We start from the raw sequence: 21,499 nt of genomic DNA on the forward strand, positions 1-21,499 counted from the left end.
GATTGGTGAAACTTTAATAATATATTGAGCCCCCCCACCCCCCTCACCAGTCCACCAAGCATAAAAAAATATATATGAAACCAGGTTACTGATCCACCAACCATCCTTTGTTTCTGTTATGCACGGAAGTTTTTTGTGCAATTTTTTTTTGTTTTTTGTTTTTTTTCTGCTTTTTAGCTTTAAGTCCATGTTTGATCCGCTATTACATAAGTTTTGCCTTAGTTTAGTGCTGTCGTCATAAATTGTTTAATTTGTATCATAAACAATCGTTTTCAACTTTATCCCCCCGTTTCCAACTCCCTTTCCCTAGAAACTTTTAAGTAAGAAAAAAACACAAAACAAAACAGATCGATCATCTGCAGCAACAGCAGTCATCTATAGATCGATCGTAAGATTCCTAAGTCTGTCCAATGGCTTTTTTTTTGCTTACCATGATGATCTCCCGCAATTCTTAAGATATGGAGATGAGAGTTTTTTTTTGTATGTAAATTTCAGTTGGAGGGGCTTATTTGCCTACCCCGCTAACGCTATACATTTGTCCTTGCCACATTTTGTGGCAGTGTAAAGCTAATAATTTTGAATACTATAATTTGGCGGACACCAAGTGAGATTTATGTGCATTTAAATCTGCCGCAACTTTTGTATCAATCGCTGGAAGCTGTTTTCTGGCAATTTTTCTTAGCCGCCAAATAAGCGTTTGCTGTGTGAGGATCAATGGGAGTCTGGGTTAGAGAGACAGAAGCTAAAGCATTGATGGTGGTAGCATGGTGATGGCGGCAGCTGCCAGATCTCCAGACCATGGTCATATTAAAGTCATGGATCAAGCTAATCTTTTGAAATATACCACCTTGTCCACCAAACCCCCTCCAACCAAGCTGGAATAATTTTCCTGTTGTTTTATTTTTTTTTTGTTTATAATAAGTTCTGGGGTTTTCCACTTATGTTTTATTATTTTAGCTTAACAAAATGTTATTCATATAATTGTGATATTGTTTTTTTTTTATTTTTTTTATTTTGAATTAGCCATAATTCTTCTTGCCTAGTTCCTGAGCCATACCAAAGTCATATCAATTGTAATTAAAATAAATTTTCCATAGTTTAAGGCCTAAAGTTACAAGACATTATTTGCAATTGAATTATTTCCAAATTACAAATAACCGACAGCCATCGATATCGAAATGGTCTGCCCATATATATATAAACATATGTTCAGAGACTTGCTATAACCATAACAAAAAAGCAAGATGGATTACCATAGATTATGACACATAGTATGTGGTGTGAGTTGCATTTGCTCCCAAGAAAGGGAGCAATTGTTACAACCACATTTTAACAGTGGCTTGAGATTGCCACCGCAAAATAAGTCCAAGTGATCTCCAGGGCAACAATTGTTTTGTGACTGATTCTGCACCAAAACAAAGTTGGTTATGGCGATTGAGTCTTGGAGGCCAAATATGGTATATGGTCTGGCTAAACTGAAAAGAGATCATAGCCATCACCATCACCATATTCCATTGCATTGCATCCATTGAGGTGGCATCAACACCAGCCACTAGTTGTCTTATTTTTTTTTTGGTTTTTCTTCTTTCCTTTTACTTTACGTACAAAGAAGTAACGAGTTCGATCTTCACTACAGATAATTCCCATTTGATTATACTAATAACAGTGCTTTGGACAATATTAAGTGTACGTGTTGCTGATTATAGATATTAGGCTTTCGTTTTGTTTTTATTTTATGCTTCAGCTGAGTTTCCTCTTCCATATGGAAGTTAGCAGAAGTAGTAGTAGTAGTAGTACTCTATAATATCCAAATAACAAAGATGGAAGTCAAAATAATAAACCATCATCCATCCATCCAGTGATTCTAATATTATATTAATACCTTCAGGGTGATGATGATGATGATGATCATCATAAGAAAATATCGTAGTCATCATCATCATCATCAATATCATCTTCACCATCATCATTTTGAGTTCAACACAAATTATTATTGATTACATACTCGCTATGTTGAAGATGACCAAGGTAACAGTAAACAGTTTTGTTGCAATATTCCACACCATTCCTGGAACATTCCAATACTCAATCTTATCAATACAATTCCATTGGATTAATTTCACTTCACTTAACCATGAAATCTTTCTCTGAAATATATCTGCTTTTTGTTTGCAGATCATCTTCTAATGGAAGCAAAGAAATTATAGTTGTTGACTTCGATATGGATTACTTACAATTTCAAAGATATTTTATTGAGTGGTTCTAGAGAAAATTCGTCTTTTTTAGATGGTCTTGATGAAAAAATTTTTTTAATAATAGGCTTTTGGGTGAAGAACGAACGTGTCCTTAATATTTGGATAACTTATACAGCATACCTTCGATAAGAAAGGTAAACAAATTTTCGAGTTTAAGGTGAACTAACAAGGATTATTATTAATAAATAAAAAATAAAAAAAAATTGTAAAAACTGATCTTCGGAGAAAATGTGAATAAATGTCGATAATACTGAGTTGGAAATTGAACCAATGTTCACTGATTTACTTGAAATGTGCAGAGATGGTTGAAGGTGGCTTTTATACAAAATATCCATTACTTTGGTCGGTGAGAGGGACTTCTCCTTTGTCCGAACTTCTCCGATTTACTTAAAATTTATAAGGTGAACTAACAAGGAATATTTTTGATAATTAAAAAAAAATAATACAAAATTGTTTAAAATTGATCTTTGGAGTAAAGGTGAATCAATATCGATAATACTGTGTTAAAAAGTAAACTGAAGTTCTTTGATTTGCTTGAAATTTTCAGTAATGGTTGAAGATGATGTCTAGACAAAGATCCGTTACTTTATTTTTCGATATTTGGTCGCTGAGAGAGACTTCCCATTTGTCCAACATTTTTTAAATACAGTGAAAAAAACTAAACTTCTCCGATTTACATAAAATTTATAAGGTGAACTAACAACGAATATTTTTAATACATAAAAAAAATTAAATAAAAAAATTGTTTAAAATTTATCTTGGGAGAAAATGTGGACAACTGTCGATAATACTGTGTTCAAAATTGTACAAAAGTTCATTGATTTGCTTCAAATGTATAGAGATTGTTGAAGATGGTGTCTAGACAAACATCCGTTACATTATTTTTGGATATTTGGTCGGTGATAGGGACTTCCCCTTTGTCCGAAATTTTAAAATACAGTAACAAAACTTCTCCTATTTACTTAAAATTTATAAGGTGAACTAACAAGGAATATTTTTAATAATTAAAAAAATTAATAAAAAGTTGTTTAAAATTGGTCTTGGGAGAAAATGTGAATAACTGTCGATAATACTGTGTTCAAAATTGTACAAATGTTCATTGATGTGCTTCAGATGTATAGAGATTGTTGATGATGGTGTCTAGACAAAGCTCCGTTACTTTATTTTTCGATATTTGGTCGGTGATAGGGACTTCCCATTTGTCCGATTTTTTCAGTACAGTGAAAAAAAACTAAACTTCCTCGATTTACATAAAATTTATTTACAAGGTTAACTAACAAGGAATATTTCTAATAATTATAAAAAAAAAATAATAAAAAGTTGTTTAAAATTGATCTTGGGAGAAAATGTGAATAACTGTCGTTAATACTGTGTTCAAAATTCTACAAATGTTCATTGATTTATTTCAAATGTACAGAGATTGTTGAAGATGGTGTCTATACAAAGCTCCGTTACTTTATTTTTCGATATTTGGTCGGTGAGAGGGACTTCCCCTTTGTCCGATTTTTTTTAAGTACAGTGACAAAACTAAACTTCCCCGATGTACATAAAATTTATAAGGTGAACTAAGAAGAATTATTTGGTCGGTGATAGGGACTTCCCCTTTGTCCGACATTTTTTAAATACAGTAACAAAACTTAACTAATTAAAAAAAATAATTAAAAGTTGTTTAAAATTGGTCTTGGGAGAAAATGTGAATAACTGTCGATAATACTGTGTTCAAAATTGTACAAATGTTCATTGATGTGCTTCAGATGTATAGAGATTGTTGATGATGGTGTCTAGACAAAGCTCCGTTACTTTATTTTTCGATATTTGGTCGGTGATAGGGACTTCCCATTTGTCCGATTTTTTCAGTACAGTGAAAAAAAAAAACTAAACTTCCCCGATTTACATAAAATTTATAAGGTGAACTAACAAGGAATATTTTTAATAATTAAAAAAAAAAAATAATAAAAATTGTTTAAAATTGATCTTGGGAGAAAATGTGAATAACTGTCGATAATACTGTGTTCAAAATTGTACAAATGTTCATTGATTTATTTCAAATGTACAGAGATTGTTGAAGATGGTGTCTAGACAAAGCTCCGTTACTTTATTTTTCGATATTTGGTCGGTGATAGGGACTTCCCATTTGTCCGATCTTTTTTAAGTACAGCGAAAAGCTAAACTTCTCGGATTTACTTGAAATTTATGGAGGACGTCGAGGAGGTTACAAAGTTAATATGGTCTAACTGATTTTTTAAACAGATGAACCCACAAATATTATTTGTACTAATATTGATTGTAGACAAAAAATCATGAAAGTTGATCTTCAGGGGAAACTTTGATAAATATCGATAATACTGTGTTCAAAACGGATTAAGAATTATGACGGAAGAAGGATTATTTTTTAATAAATAAAAAATAAATAAAATTAAAAAAATTGTTTAAAATTGATCTTGGGAGAAAATGTGAATAACTGTCGATAATACTGTATTGAAAATTGAATCATAGTTCACTGACTTGCTTGAAATTGGCAGAGATGGTTGAAGATGGTGCCTATACAAAGGTTCAATACTTTCTTTTTCGATATTTGGTCGGTGAGAAAGACTTTTAAGTACGGTGACTTTTTTTAGGTACAGTGAAAAACTAAACTTCTCGGATTTACTTGAAATTTATGGAGGACGTGAGGTAGGTTACAAAGTTAATATGGGCTAACTGATTTTTTAAAAAGATGAACCAACAGGGATTATTTGTACTAATATTGAATATAAAAAAACAAAACAAAAAAAACATAAATTGCTCTTGAAAGAAAACTTTGGTAAATGTCGATAATAATGTGTCCAAAAGTGAAACAAAGTTCAGGGAAGAAGGATTATTTTGAGTAAATAAAAACTAAAATTAAAAATTAAAAATTGATTTTCGGAGAAAATGTGAATAAATGTCGATAACACTGTATTCAAAATTGTACAAAAGTTCATTGATTTGCTTCAAATAGTACATAGATTGTTGAAGATCTGTTACTTTTGTTTTGGCGATATTTGGTCAGGAAGGGGGTCTTCCCTTTGCCCGACTTTGTTTTTATAGTACAGTGAACAGCTTAACTACTCCGATTTACTTGAAATTTACAGAGGACGTGGACGAGGTTATGCAGTTAATATGGAATACCTGATATTTTAATATTTGAATATGGAGGGGGACCATCTCTTGCCTGCCTTTTTCAAAATTTGACCAAAAACAAATGGTTATGAAGATTCCTACAGTCCCTAACTACAATGATAGGTGGGTACAGTAGGAATCTATATGTGAATACGGATGATTTAATTTTTTTTTTAAGTTTATTTATATTTTATACGTGTAGTAGGAAAACCATACGACCTCACCAACGCTAAAATGTTTCTCTTGTCGCTACAACAATGATTTTATATAAAATTTTTTAGAAGGAAAAAACAAATTTCTTTCCTTGAAGTTTTTCTCTACATTTGTATCGGTAATAATGATGTTATGTTTTTTTGCATATTTAGAAATAATTTATAAAACAGTGTGTTTATATTTCTCCTTTCTACCTAAGAACCTTATAGGTAAAATTGTTTTTAATTGTGTAAAAAAAAAATTAAGTAGAAATCGTAGCCTCAGCAAACCTGAAATTTCTTTTTATGCTGTCACTTTAGCTACAATTTTATCACTTTAAAATGTGACTCTACTTTTGGCCCCAATAGCCTTATATATTTTATTTATTTATTTATTTATTTTTTTTTTTTGAGTTTTTGAGTTAATATATAAGTAATTTATGGTGTCGGCAGAACAGTGCACCAAATTGATTTAAATGTTCTAACAACATATTTATCTCTCTATAAGGGTTTTCTCCATTTTTCAATCATCCCTAAGGACCTAATATGTTAAAATCTTCTTTTATCTTTTTTTTAATTTTTCCCCAACACTAGAGCTTCAGGCCTTTTCGTTTCCTTTGATAATATTTTCGAAAAAAAACGTTCACCCAAATTCATTCACTTTTTCCACACTTTGCATGTAGCACCATATACTCGTACATAAAAACCAATAGTCTTATATCCGTTATATGCATTTATTGAGTTCTTTAGTGAATGGAGAATTTTCTACAAAGTGTTATTTCATAGCTTAAGGTACCATTCATTCCCTAAGTCCTTCAATTGACTGGGGAGCTCCCTACATGCGTCATTCATTGTGGCAAGGAGCAGGTGTCTGAATTTTTTTCCCAATCCGCCTTGGCGTTTGTCAAAAAACGAAGGGGATTAATAAAGCTGCACTTCGGGGGTATATTTATGGTTAAAGTGGTTGATGGCGGGATATATGGAAGAAATATCCTCTTCATTATCACCATGTAGTAGAAGAGGGCACGTGTCTAAATCAACATACAATGCAAGAATGTGTGGTAATAATGTTGTGGCGGCGGTGGTGCATATCATACATTGCATTTTACACTTTGCAGCTTGCCAAAGGAGAAGATATCCTTTCCCAAACTGACACATCAAAATGCAATACAAAAAAACCAAAAACGAGAGGAAGATCCCAGACATCAACTTTCACAAAAGGATATCCAAGACAGTGTAGGCAATGGCCAGGACTAAAAGATCATCATTCAAACATTCATGCACCTACAACCATCGAAGGGCAAGCAGGTGTATTTTTTTAATTCTTGGCGCTACCCAAAGTCCTTGTATTCATCTCGGTGAAATGATGAGTTACGCATGGGCTGTGTATTTAATGCACCTTACCTTTATGGGTCAGCGGCTTATTAAACCATGGTCTGTGTCTAATAAGACATTTCATTTCAGGAAAGTAACCCCAAAAAGGTGCTCGTTGCATTTGTATGAATGTAGAGTGTCAGCATAAATACACAATTTAAGACTTTTGAATTATCCCTTGCTGCCTTGATGGACATGAACTCATTGATTGATTGATGGATGTCTTATGTTTGACGCAAGGAGAAAAACAAACAAAAACTATTGACCATTTGTACGGATACAGGTGGATTTTTTTAATATTAATAGTTTTACTATTAAATGTTGGTTAATTGAAATAAAAAAAGAAAATAGACGCGCAATAAATAAACAAAAAAAAAATATTAAAAAAAAATTAAAGAAAATATTTTTTAAAGAAATCAGCAAAAAAAAATTATAAGGAATTTTTGTTTAACTTAATTGTCAGTAATAATAAAATTCCCTATTTATAAAATTCCTCTTTGGCTAAGATAAATATGAGATTTATTTATTATTGGAACCCAAGTGAAAATTTAAAGAGTTTTTACATTGATGGATTCCTACTGTCCCCATCTACACAACGAATAAGCCAATCAACCAATAAATGACTAAACAATAGAAAATGAAAATAAATAAAATTAAATAAAATAAAAATAAATGAATTAACTTCCCCTTGGGTAAAATTAAAATGAAGTGAGCCAAAATATTTCATAGTTTTCTTACGTTTTCCGTAAGGAGACCAAAACCGTTGAATATGGTCTCCATTAACCGGTTTTCCATTGAGTAGATGGGGACAGTAGGAATCCATCAATGTAGAAATCTTAAGCTTTCGTTAAGGTTCCAATAATAAATAAGCACAACCTAAAAATAATTTAGCGGAAGTCTAAATCCGTAAACAATTTTCTTACGTTTTCCGTAAGGAATAGAAAACCATTGCCCAGGTTAATGGACACGGTTTTTACCACCTTACGAAAAACGTAAGAAAATTATTAAATATCTTGGCTCGCATTCAAATTCTAAGCCTGAGATTTATTTCATCTAAGAAGAAATTTTATTAATTTATTTTCATTTAATTTTATTTATTTTCATTTTCTAATATGTAGTCATTTAAAGGTCGTTTTTTTTTCATTGAGTAGATGGGGACAATAGGAATCTATCAATGTAGAAATCATAAGCTTTAACCTAGGTGTCAATAATAAATAAACACAACACCAAAATAATTTTCTGTAAGTAGTAGAAGACCGTTGACCAGGTTAATGGAGACCACGGCCAACGGTTTTTGTTTTCTTACGACAGACATAAGAAAATAATGAAATATCTTGGCTCGCATTCAAATTCTAAACCTCAGATTTATTTCATCCAAGGGGAAATTTTATTTATTTATTTTCATTTAATTTAATTTATTTTCATTTTCTAATTTTTAGCCATTTAAAGGTTGTTTTTTTTCATTGAGTAGATAGGGACAGTAGGAATCTATCAACAACATAAACACAACACAAAAATAATTTAAAAGAGGACCGAAAACGTAAGCATTTCAAAGTCCCTGATTAAGCAAAATTCCTTTTTATTATTTTTTTTTTCAATACAAGAAAAATGGATTCTTTCAAAATGCTTAAATTCATGACTTCCACCAAATTTATACTCTCAACTTTTGAAGATTAAGGCTACGTAAAAATCATATAAATTTAATTCTAGTATCATAATCTCTATATAAGGTCGGGGATTTTTCTATTATTATGTTGAAAATGTTCTATTATTATGATGGGATTCCTACTGTCTCTATCTATTGTGGTAAGTAGTTGGAGACAATAGGAATCCCGATTTTTTGTTTTTTTTTTAATATTCTTTAACATAGTCATCAATTCAATTCTAATAACTGCACAAAAATTTTAAATTGTCTTGGACTTGAAGACAATTCAACAGACACCCATTCCGTTCCGTTTTTCCATACCAAAAAAAAAAAAAAAATAAAATCAAAATCACTTTGGTTATTTTTTTGTTGGTTTTTACAACAGCCTTTAATAGACAGCCAGTCAATGGGGGGACAGACAACCAGTCAATGAAGCGTTGAATTAAATTGAAATAAAACAAACTCGGCGGCTTAATGTTCGATTTTTCGGGTTATTGGCGTCCATTTCGCTTTGTTTTTTTCTGGATTTCTGTTAAACTGACAGATCAAAGGTGATTTAAAGAAAAAAGCCGCCATATAAAATAAGTACCGCGTACCGCCTGATGGCGGTTGCAATGCAACAATTAAGGTAAACGGAAAGCAAATGCTTTCGCTCTTTCAGTTGTACAAAAACCGGCTTCTAAAAAGGTTTTAATCACAATTTGCAATTGATTTGGTCATAAATTCAAAACTAAAAAAAAGAATTGAGAGTAAAACAAAAGTAATTTGAAGGCTAGTTTGACAGCTACCATCACCACACAGGGTAGGCTGCTTCTAAGACATCCCTTTTTATAAATATGGTAATGGCAGTTTTAGTTTAATGTGTTTGTTTTTTTTTTTATAGGAAATCCTCTATTGCAAGCGGCTTGTCTATTTAGATTCTCTTTCTTTGGTTTGGAGCGTCTTTTAATTGCCGCCTAGTGGTGGTCAGGTTTTCAGTTTTTTTGTTTTCTTTTTTCTCCGTTTTGTGTTTTGTAAGCTTTATTGGCCCATTAGCTTTAACATTTTATCCAAAATCACAAATAAATGAAAGACACTTCTTATATGGTGACACCACCAGTCACTCACTCACTTGCTTTAGGTTTTTGAGGTGATTGAGCCGCCGCTCATTGCAAAGGCGGCGGTATGGCTCAAATGAATGATAGACAATATCAAGTTGTTTCGAATTCCATGTTAATTACCTTGGACAGCCTTAAATGTGGGAAAGTTTTTTCCATTTTATTTTGATTTTCTTGTTTAAGGTTTTTGAGGCTTTTTGTTTCTTGGCCCATACCAAAAATGGGGTGTTGATAATTATCATAACTAGCAGCAGCTGCTGTTTATATACGAGTATATAACCCGGAAAATGAGACACCATTTTAAATCAATCTCTTGATTAATTCCTGGCCCAGGACAGATGCTAAAATTATCTCTGCTGGTAAATCTCTTAAAGAGCCCTTTTTTCATTCCCAACCCCCTCTTCAACACAGTTTATAGGAAAATGTCCTTCAGTTTTTTTCGGTTTTTGTTCAATGGCGTTGACAATTCCTATGCTTGGATGGATGGCTACAAATGTATCAAAAATGGAATTAAAACTCACATGAATTAGTGTGAGTATGTGGGTCTATGTGTGTGTGTGAGTGTTGTTATCAATCAACCAAAATCTTATTCAAATGAATGTCCTTGTTTGTCTCTACAGCCATGGAAGTATTTCTGTCTGTCTGTCTGGTTTTTTCAATCTCCCCTCGTTCTCTATCTCTTTCTTTGCTTTTGTATGTGCAAGGAAATAAAGCCAAGCCAAGCTAAAGCAAAGCAAATGAGATGAGCTCACAGAGATTGACATAAATTGCAACCAAAAAGCGAGAAAATCTTGATAAACAAGCTCTCTAGCTAGCCTTGATACAGACTCACAGAATTCACATTCAAATCCCCCCTTTGTTGTGCCCGTTCTCCTCAAGCCTTTGTCATTGTATCATCAGAGAGCCTCCTAGCATATACAATTTGCTTAATTGAAACAGTATCAGTATACTCCTAGCATTTAGATCTGAAACCAAGGGGTGTCATTTTTTTTTGTTCAGGGTGTATTTACCAGGACTTAACGCCATCACCATCATCACCAACACCAACACCATCACCATCATCACCAACCAGTATCATTCATTAGGAGCCTTGATGTAAACAGGCTTTTGACAAAATTAAATTCTCAGACAGCTACCAGTCACACCAATGCATTTAGAAAATAATCTCAATTCACAAATCTCTTATTCTGGGACAATACACATAAAAAGGATTAAAAACCAAAATTAAGAGATTGCTTTAAATAACACACCAGTGAAAATAGAAATTGCCGATAGATAAGAGATAACAATCAGTGTGAAATGAAAATGGATATTAAGAAATTTTGGGAATTTTGAGATATGGGAAAAAAGTGTATTTTACGATAATTAATAATAAATAAATGATATTGGATATAGAAGAAATATTTTAAATAATTGTTTTTATAATAAAAAAAATTACAGGATTTTTTATAATTTTTTTAAAATATTCCTATTGCACTTATCGACTAAAAAATATTTATGCCAATAGGAGAAGTGAGACTATTCTATATAACACGTTTAATTTGAAAGAAACCATAAGACGTAAAATGAATTCTGCTAATTTTCTGGTAACCAACTACTTTCTTTTAATTCAGACTTTAATTGTAGACCGAGATATTCTGCTTCAAAATATCAGAGTATAATTTCTTTATATTGCATTGGGAATAACTATTATATAAGGGAAAATTTGTGATTTAGTCGTATGTTTTTCGACAAAAATTAACATTTAGAAACATTTTTTGTAAATCGAAATTCCTACTGTCCCCATCTATGTATCAGAGTAGAAAGGGACAGTAGGAATCTCGACATATTAAATTAGATAACTTAAATATTCAACGTCTACTATATAAATAAGGCTACTGAAATTATATTCAATAGCCGAAACACATTTTAGAAACATTTTAGAAAAATCGGAATTATTATTATAATTATTATTATTATTATTTTTTTTTTTTTTTTAATGATTCCAAGGTCAATGGAGTTTTTTTTATTTTTTGTATTTCTTGGGATTTCTTGTAGAAACCAATAGCCTTTATATACACAAAATGTATTGCTATAGAAGATAAGTGAAAATTTTCTTAGAAATTTGCGAAATACAAATTCCTATTGACCCCCTTTACTTAAGTAGATAGGGACAGTAGGAATCTTAAAAAGAAACAATAAAAAATAAAAATAAAATTAAATAAAAAATCAAAGTAACAAAATAAAATTAAATAAATTAATTATATAGTTGATCGAAGTTTATCTCGAAGAGAGAGAAAAAATAATGCGAAACTGAATTTCCTAATTAAAGGGTTTAACATTTATTTTGTATGGTGAATTACTTTTATTTTTCTCTACAAAAATTTAAATTTCGAAACATTTTTTGTCAAACCGAATTGCTACAGTCCCCATCTATGTATCAGAGTAGATGGGGACAGTAGGAATCTCGACATAATATAAATATCCAACGTCTAGCATATATTTAAGGCTATCGAAATTATATTCAATAGCGGAAGCACATTTTAGAAAAATTTGAATTATTTTTATTTTTATTTTATTTTTTATTTTATTTTATTTTACTTTTTTTTTTTTAATGAGGCAAAGGTTACGAAAAAACTTTTTTTATTTTTGTATTATTGAGGATAATTTATATAGAAAGTTTAGTAAATATTGCAGAAATCAACATTTTTGATATACACAAAATGTTTTGATATATAAGAAAATTGGAAATTTCTTACAAAATTGCAAAATCCAAATTCCTACTGTCCCCCTCTACTTAAGTAGATAGGGACAGTAGGAATCTTAAAAAAGAAAATAACAATAAAAAAAATTAAATTAACTGTATTAAATTAATTAACTATTACTTATGTCGATGAATGCATCACTTAAGAGAAAACTCACTATAATGTAGAGAAAAAAAGTAAATAAAAAATAATTCTAATTAAACTTTAAAATTTTCCTAATATTTTTAGAATTTTAATTGTATTTTATGTAAAAAAAATGTAGATGTCACAATCATAAGCTAACTTTCAGTTACCCTTCATAAGGAAATTACATTGCAAGGCTTAAATTAATATTTACTGGTGGCCTGCTTTTTCATAAAAAGGGTGGTCTTTTCATCGGTCAAAGGCATGCGTGATGTCTTATGGATAGCAATCCAATGGAAATCATTTACTACTCAGGGTTTACATGAAGTGTAAATTATGGAAAATATGCAAGAATGTTGCACAAGTCATACAATTAAATGACCATTTCTTTTCACTTCAATTGCGTGAGTTGTCAGTCAAAAATATTTTAAAAAAGAATTGCATAATATGACAATTACAGGCGTCATACATAAAGTAACGGAGGCAATGTTATTGCAAAAGAATAACAAAAAAATGGAACAAAAAAGTGTTATATTAAGAAAAAAAAGTATCCTCCAAAAGCCTTAGTACCAGACATCTTAAACAAAATTTGCCATTGTCTCTTTCCCCCTGCCTCGATATTTATTGACATATCTCTTAGCTATATCTTTTTGTCTGTCATTATATGGCAACATTTGTATTAATTCATGTTGATATTAAGTTAACACTTACTACCTTACTACCTAGATCTATCTGCAAAATCATCATTGTTCTTAACTTGTCTATGCGAGAGATTTCGTTTGTAACTTTTTCTGGTGATATTCTGGAAATGAGGCGAGAAAAAAATATATATGTACGTTTTCTCTTGCTCTTGTCTTCGACTGGTGATGGTAATATGCCCTTATTGCTTCTTATCTAAATCTATGAAACTTTAGTTGATCATACAAAAAGAACAGACAAGACCAATAAGAGCATCCACCAAAGCCTACACTTTACATCCTAGGCGAGAATTCAAAACCATAAGATTTTCCGAATGTGGTGTGAATTACAATTTCTAGTAAAAATATCATTTAAATCGCAGCATCTGTTCATAAGAACTATAGGTAAATAAATACTCTGGAAAAAATAAACTAAAGCAATGAAAATAAAACAAGGAATAGAGAGATTCTGACAAAAACACCCAAAGAGAAAAGTTAGTAAAACAACAAGCCAAATAAATTAAAAACTACAAAATGTTTTAAGGTCTAATTTAAAATTAGCAGGGAAATAATTGTGACAATTTGAAGGGTAAAAATAAAAATATTTTATATTACAAATAAAAAATAAAATAAAAAAAAAATGCCTTTATGATGATTTTTGGAACAATATGATTTTTGGTAATAGAAGTTAAACATTATAACATTTATAGGATATCTATACAAAAAAAATTGAAATAAAAACATAAAAATATTAAAAAGTGAAAATTTGCTATACATTTCCAAATCCAGATTCCTACAGTCCCCAACTACCTATCTTAATAGATAGGGACAGTAGGAATCTCAACATTGTCTGTTAGCCCTACTCTGTCATATATATTTCGTAAAAAATTAATTACAATTTCATTTACTATGTTAAATAAAACGGGCAATTTTCAAATCCAGATTCCTATAGTCCCCATTTTACCTATTTTAATAGTTAGGGACAGTAGGAATCTCAACCTTGTCTTTTAGCCATACCATATATATTTTGTAAAAAAATTAGTTACAATTTTATTTACTATGTTAAATAAACATTTTCAATACATTTTTTCAATACATTTTCAAATCCAGATTCCTATAGTCCCCATTTTACCTATCGTAATAGTTAGGGACAGTATGAATCTCAACAGTGTCTGTTATCCCCACTCTTTCATATATATTTTGTAAAAATTTAATTACAATTTTATTTACTATGTTAAATAAAACTGGCAATACATTTTCAAATCTAGATTCCTATAGTCCCCATTTTACATATCATAATAGTTGGGGACAGTAGGAATCTTAACCTCAATTGCAGTTTTCTGCGATCTATTAACTACACAAAAATTCATTAATATATAAAATGGAGAATTTCCAATAAATTTTTGTGAAACCAGATTCCTATAGTCCCCATTTTACCTATCGTAATAGTTAGGGACAGTAGGAATCTTAACCTCAATTGCAGTTTCCTGCAATCTTTTAACTACACAAAAATTCATTAATATATAAAATGGAAAATTTCCACAACATTTTTGTGAAACCAGATTCCTATAGTCCTCATTTACCTATCGTAATAGTAGGAATCTCAACCTTGATTTTTTGGCCTATTCTTTAAAATACATTTATTTATAATTTTATTTACTCTTTTGTTTTACTATAATAATAATGTTAAATAAAAAGTTCAACTAAGCCATACAACGATATTTTCTTGTATTCTAGCCTGGCATGAATACCATTACCTTTGTATGAATCAAATAAGGGGATGAATATTGCAGTCATTTAAAGTTAAGTTTACTAAGTTTAGCGAATTGTAGTTTCCTGCAGTTTTTTAGCTACACAAAAAAAACATTAATATATATATGAAAATGAGAATTTGCAATACATTTCCAAATTCAGATTCCTATAGACCCCATCTACCTAAAAATTGCAATAACCCAAATTGTCGTGTTCATAAATAGATCTACTAGAAATGAATTTGTACGACTTTTAGTTGAGGCTTAGACTTCAAAATATAGAAATTTAATTACATGGACAAAAATTGAAATTTGCAACACATTTCCATATTCAAATGGGTAGATGGGTACAGTAGGAATATCAGCACAAAATTTTGTGTAATTAGGATATTCTCTTGATCTCTTCCACTTATTTATCATCGATGATAAAGAATATTTTATATTTTTAGTTCTCTAAAATCCTGAGCTACAGTATCCTCTACCTTTTTTTCGAGTGTTTATTACAAATAAAATCGTACGTGAGACTTTTGAAATTGCTCGATACAACAACATTGCAAATGTCAACGCTAACAACTACTACAACACCAATACTCCATAAAACTTCAAGGGAAGTAGGTAAGTGACTCGACAACAAATCAGCAGCAACTAGTAAGTATGTGGGTTTTGTTTGTTTGCTGTTTCGTTTTTTTTTTTTGTTTTTCTAGCCTTACTCCTCTTGGAGAAGATTTCACATAAGGAGTTTCATACAGCTACATATGTGACTTGAAGTCTAAAGAATAGCAACAACAAAAACAATGTTTTAGTTACTTAGTATGACAATGTTCATTGCGTTGTTGTTGATGTTGTTGCTGCTCTGTAAAAGAAGGCAAAAAGTTTGTATTTCTTGATCTGAGAAACGCCATTTTGGTTAGGTTTTACACCACCTCCACCTAGTCTGCTGTAGATTTTCAGAGAAAGCAGGTTTGGTTTTCTTGGGAAAACAAAACTCAAATACCTTGATATAAGCTGGAGCTATTGCGAATCGGGGTAATGTTTTGTTATCTTTCTGCTGTTTTTTTTTTATTTTTTATTTAAAGCTTTTTAAGATAGCTAATGTTTTGCATACAAATCAGTTTAATTCACCTAGCCCATTGGCTGCTTATTCCATAAAAGCCTTAGGTGTCACATGGAGTACATTAGTTAACACTTTGAATATGACAATTTATGACAAATGTTTTGTGATAAGCTGTGGTGATTTTTTGTAGTTGTAAAGATTGGCTTTTATTCAAGGAGAAAGTAATTTAAATGATTTTTTTTTTATTAAAAAAAATTTTAATGAATTGATTGTTATTTGTTTTGTCATTATAAAGATATAAAATACATTTTATTTTCAAACATTTTTGAAAAAAAAAAACAGAAAAATAATAATAATTAAATAAAAATGGCTCCAATGTCGACCCTATTGGCAAACCTATTTATTTTATTTATTATAACATAGTACAAGAACAAAAATATGGAAAATCGGTCTATATGGAGGTTGTTACACAGCGTAAAATAAATAAACGACAAAGTTTTTTTAATTCTATTTTTTTAAATAATTTTTATTTTTCTATATGGAGGCTGTATAACAAAAAGGGTGAAATAATAAAATAAATAAACGACCACAAGATTTTTTTTAATTCTATTTTTTTAAATAATTTTTATTTTTCTATATGGAGGCTGTATTACAAAAAGGGTGAAATAATGAAGTAAATAAACGACCACAAGATTTTTTTTAATTCTATTTTTTTAATAATTTTTATTTTTCATTTTTAATGGTGAATTTTTCTTTGATAAGGTTTATTCCAAAGAACTTAATAGATTGTAGAAATAATTAGGATTTGCTTAAAAATGAAAAACAAAAATTTCTAAAACAAATTTATAATTTTCAAGTTTCAAAAAATTTAAATAAATAAAATTATTGCAATAAAAATATTCTTTTTTTTTTGAAAAAGAATTTTTAAATAATTTTCCTACAAATTTATAATTTAAAATATGTCATAAAAAAAAATTAATAATTTCTTATATCAATAATTTTATTTATACCAATAATTTTTCAGGCAATATTTTTTTCATTTTTTAAGCAATAATATAGCAATAGAATACCAGAAATGGTCCTTTGGATTTTTTCACATTCTATGATTTTTTTATTTCGTTTTTAAATCTTTAATATGAAAAAAAAAATATTTCTTAAAACAATTTTATAATTTTTCAAATGTCATTAAAACTTTAAATGAAAAATTATTGAAATAAATAACCAACCAATTTAATAATTTTTATTTATTTTGATAAAAATAATAACCAAAATATTTCCTAAAACAAAATTTTTTAATGTCAATTTTCTTCATATGATTTTGTCATCAAAAACTTCCTTTTATGTAAAGCACTCAAAAAAAAAAAAAATGTGATCTAAAGTGTGGATCTTAGTTACTCTGAAGCACACGCTTATTATATTTCAAAAATTTTATCAATCAAGTTAATCACTACAAATTTTATGAGATGGCGTTAAATATGCCACTTCTTAACTTATGTTTAAATGATAAAGGGACAACAATCGACCAAAGGATCATGACAATATGTATATGAAAACTAAATATCAGAAAAAAAAATTAGTTTCATTTTTTTGCGGTTGGTATCATATCACTTTAGTATGGAATGTTTATCGTCACACAAAAATCACAATAATTGCAATGCGTTGCATTGATGATCATTCAACAACAAATCGATCATTGTATGGCAAAATACACAATAACAATGTGTTATATCTGATGTTTGCATTAGCTACAATCGACGGATGGATGGATGGCTGTCTGGTTTTGTCACCAAACAAAAAAAAAAAAACCGCCACCACCACCACCTCGGAATTATGCGAGCATTTTGAAAACTCCTCAAAGTCATTAAAACTGACAAGTTTCTGGACCTTTGGTATTTGTTCTACCCTATGGGCATAGTAAAAAAACAGTGTTTTTGTGGCGCAAAAGTAAACGCCTGTATTGGCCAAATTTGGGCATTCATCTTTTTCTTTGACGATTGAGAAGAGAATCACCGAAACAAAAATTCCAACTCAAAAAAAATGTTTCCAACAAACATACAAGTCCAGTGACAAGATGACGCCTACGTGAAGATTTTATGAAATTTTATGAAAATCAAAAGTTGTTCGCCTTTTGGTCCCTTAATATGGTCCATGGTAAAAACAAACAACAACAAAAAAACGGACCACATGCATAGTAGTGGCTAATGGTGATGGTGCTGTATGGATGATGATGATGGTGATGGCATGTTTTCTTGGAGTGTGGGGCTATCATATGTCATAAAAATAAATAAGCACTGCTGTGACATTTATCACAATCGATAAAATGCGAAATCACACAAAAGATCATCATAACGCTCAAAAGCTCATGCGCACGCGTACTCCTTGAATCCAGGAATTTTGTGTGTGTGTGTGCAATGTGTGTTAAACGAACATGTTCAAGCCGACGAGGAACATACCAAACTCAAAAAACAAACAGAACTCCAAAGCTGATGTTTGATCTTGGCCCTACTGATGATGGTGATGATGCTGGATAGCTGGGCAAAATATGCGCCCATATATGACAAATTTTTTGGATTTTTTTTTATTATTGTTATTTGTGCTACAATGGTTAACTGGTGGCGTTGTTGGTTTTCAATTTGTGCAATCGCCTTGTTTTGTAGATTTTTTTTTTTTAATTTTTTTTTAGAGTTTATTGTTGGAAGTTGTTGTCTGCATCATGTTATGCATAAATTTTTGACAATGTCTTTTTGTTTGTTTGCTTTGTATTTGTTAACTTTTGCAAGGGGTGGGGGAATCATCACGCTTCCTTTTAGGGGACATTTTTTAAATGTTCTTAGCCTAAGAGGAGCCGAAAGGGGGAATTTTTGTGCCAATATTAAATAGTTTATTATTTATGATTTTTTTTTTCTCTCTCTTAATGCTTAGGTCCATTGTTTTATGATTTTAGTTTATGAGCAGTTATAAGAACATAGCCCAAAAACAATCAGACAATCATCATATAAATATGAGATGGAGGATGGTTAAAAAGCACAGTATTTTTGGGGAGGAAAAAATTTTTTTTAATAAAAAAATATAAATTTAAAAAAAAAATTGATTTTAAAAATTACATTTAATTATTTAGTTATGAAATCATAGCAGGAAAACTCGGAAAATAATTCTAAAAATATTAAACAGATGTTGAAAAAATCTTAAGGAATCATAGAAGTATAATTGGACATTAATTTTTTTAATCAAAACCTATATTTTATTTATTTGGATTTTTTTTAATAATAATAGCAAGAAAATTCTCAGGAAAAAATCTTTGTGGTTTTATGGAAGAAAAATTACAAAATTTTTTAACAAAAAAAAAAATGCAATGTTTAAGACAATAATTTTTCTTTAAATGAAAAAGCTATATTTTATTTATTTATTTTATTATTATTTTATTTTTATTTATTTAATTTCATAGGAGAATAAGTTTTTTGCATTTTGTTTTTTTTTTTTATTAATATTTTTAATAAATAATAGCAAGAAAATTCTCAGGAAAAATTTTGTATGGAAGAGAAATGCGATTTTTTATTTATTTAATTTCATAGAAGAATAATTGGACATTTAAAACAAAAATTTTTTTAAATTAAATTTTTTTATTTATATCTGAAGATTTGGTTTTTTTTTATTAATTTTTTTTGAATAAATAATAGCAAGAAAATTCTCAGGAAAAATCTTTGTGGTTTTATGGAAGAAAAATTCGAAATTATTTGAAAAAAAAAAAAACAATATTTAAGACAATTATTTTTCTTTAAATGAAGAAGCTATATTTTATTTATATTATCTATTTCATTTCATAGAAGAATAAGGTTTTTACATTTTGAACATTTTGATTTTTTTTATTAATTTTTCTAATAAATAATAGCGAGAAATTTCTCAGGAAAAAATCTTTGTGGTTTGATGTAAGAAAACTTCGAAATTATTAAAAAAAATACAATTTTAAAACAATAATTTTTCATTAAGTGAAAAAGCTATAATTTATTTATATTATTTATTTAATTTCATAGAAACAATAATTTTTCATTAAGTGAAAAAGCTATAATTTATTTATATTATTTATTTAATTTCATAGAAGAATAAGGTTTTTGCATTTTGAACATTTTGATTTTTTTATTAATTTTTTTTAAATTTTTTTTTTAATAAATAATAGCAAGAAAATTCTCAGGAAAAAAACTATGTGGTTTTATGGAAGAAAAATTCGAAATTTTTTGAACAAAAAAAAATACAATATTTAAGACAATAATTTTTCTTTAAATGAAAACGCTATATATTATTTATATTATTTATTTAATTTCATAGAAGAATACGTTTTTTCCATTTTGGACATTTTGATTTTATTTTTCATTAATTTTTTTAATAAATAATAGCAAGAAAATTCTCAGGAAAAAAATCTTTATAGTTTTATGGAAGAAAATTTAAAATTTTTATTTATTTAATTTCATAGAAGAATAATTGGACATTTAAAACAAGATTTTTTTAAAATTATTTTTTTTATTTTATTTTTTTTTTTTTTTTAAATCAAAACTACAAAAAGTTTTTCCTATAAATTTCTTTCGATTATTTTTTAAATAAATTAATAAAAAAATCCAAATATTCAAATATAAATATTTGGATTTTTTTATTAATTTATTTAAAAAAGAATCGAAAGAAATTTATAGGAAAAACTTTTTGTAGTTTTATGGAAGAAAACTTTGATTTAAAAAAACAAAAAAAAATATTTAACACAATATTTTCTTTACATAAGAAAACTATATTTTATTTATATTATTTTTTTAATTTCATGGAAGAATAAGATTTTTTAAATAAGGTTGTTTATTTTGAATATATGGAATTTTTTTATTAATTTTTTAATAAATAATGGCAAAAAATTCTCAGAAAAAATCTTAGTGGTTTATGGAAAAAACATTTGAATTAAAAAAATATAAATGAATAAAATAAAAAAATAAATAAAAATATATTAAAATAGAGCCATTGAAAAGAAAACGCCAGATACAAATCTATACACGCCTGGACTGTACATGTATAATAAAATTAAATAATAAATAGACAATAATTTTCTTTAAATGAAAAAGCTATATTTTATTTATATTATTTATTTAATTTTATGGAAGAGAAATCTAACATTTAAAACAAGTTTTTTTTAATTAAAAAAAATATTTTTATTTAGACCTTTGGAATATTTTTCATTTATAATTAATTAATTTATAATAATAAATAATCGAAAGAAAATTCTCAGAAAAAATTGTTTGTCGTTTTTTGGAAGAAAACTTTTGTTTAAAAAGAAACACAATATTAAAAACATTATTTTTTTTTTAATAAAAATTTTTATTTATATATAATAAAAAATATATATTATAAAATATATATAATTTATATTTGAAAATTTGTTAATATCTATTTATTATAGTTTTTACTTTTTCTTT

General features: G+C 28.6%; 1 protein-coding gene across 2 annotated transcripts in view; it reads right to left on the reverse strand.

Moving 5' to 3' along the window:
* The window catches only part of grn (GATA binding protein grain), a 123,745-nt gene that overhangs the window by 69,066 nt on the left and 33,180 nt on the right, over nucleotides 1-21,499 (reverse strand). The window lies entirely within an intron of this gene.

Source organism: Haematobia irritans, chromosome 1 (genome assembly GCF_050003625.1).
Source record: "Haematobia irritans isolate KBUSLIRL chromosome 1, ASM5000362v1, whole genome shotgun sequence".
In the NCBI taxonomy this organism is placed as follows: domain Eukaryota; kingdom Metazoa; phylum Arthropoda; class Insecta; order Diptera; family Muscidae; genus Haematobia; species Haematobia irritans.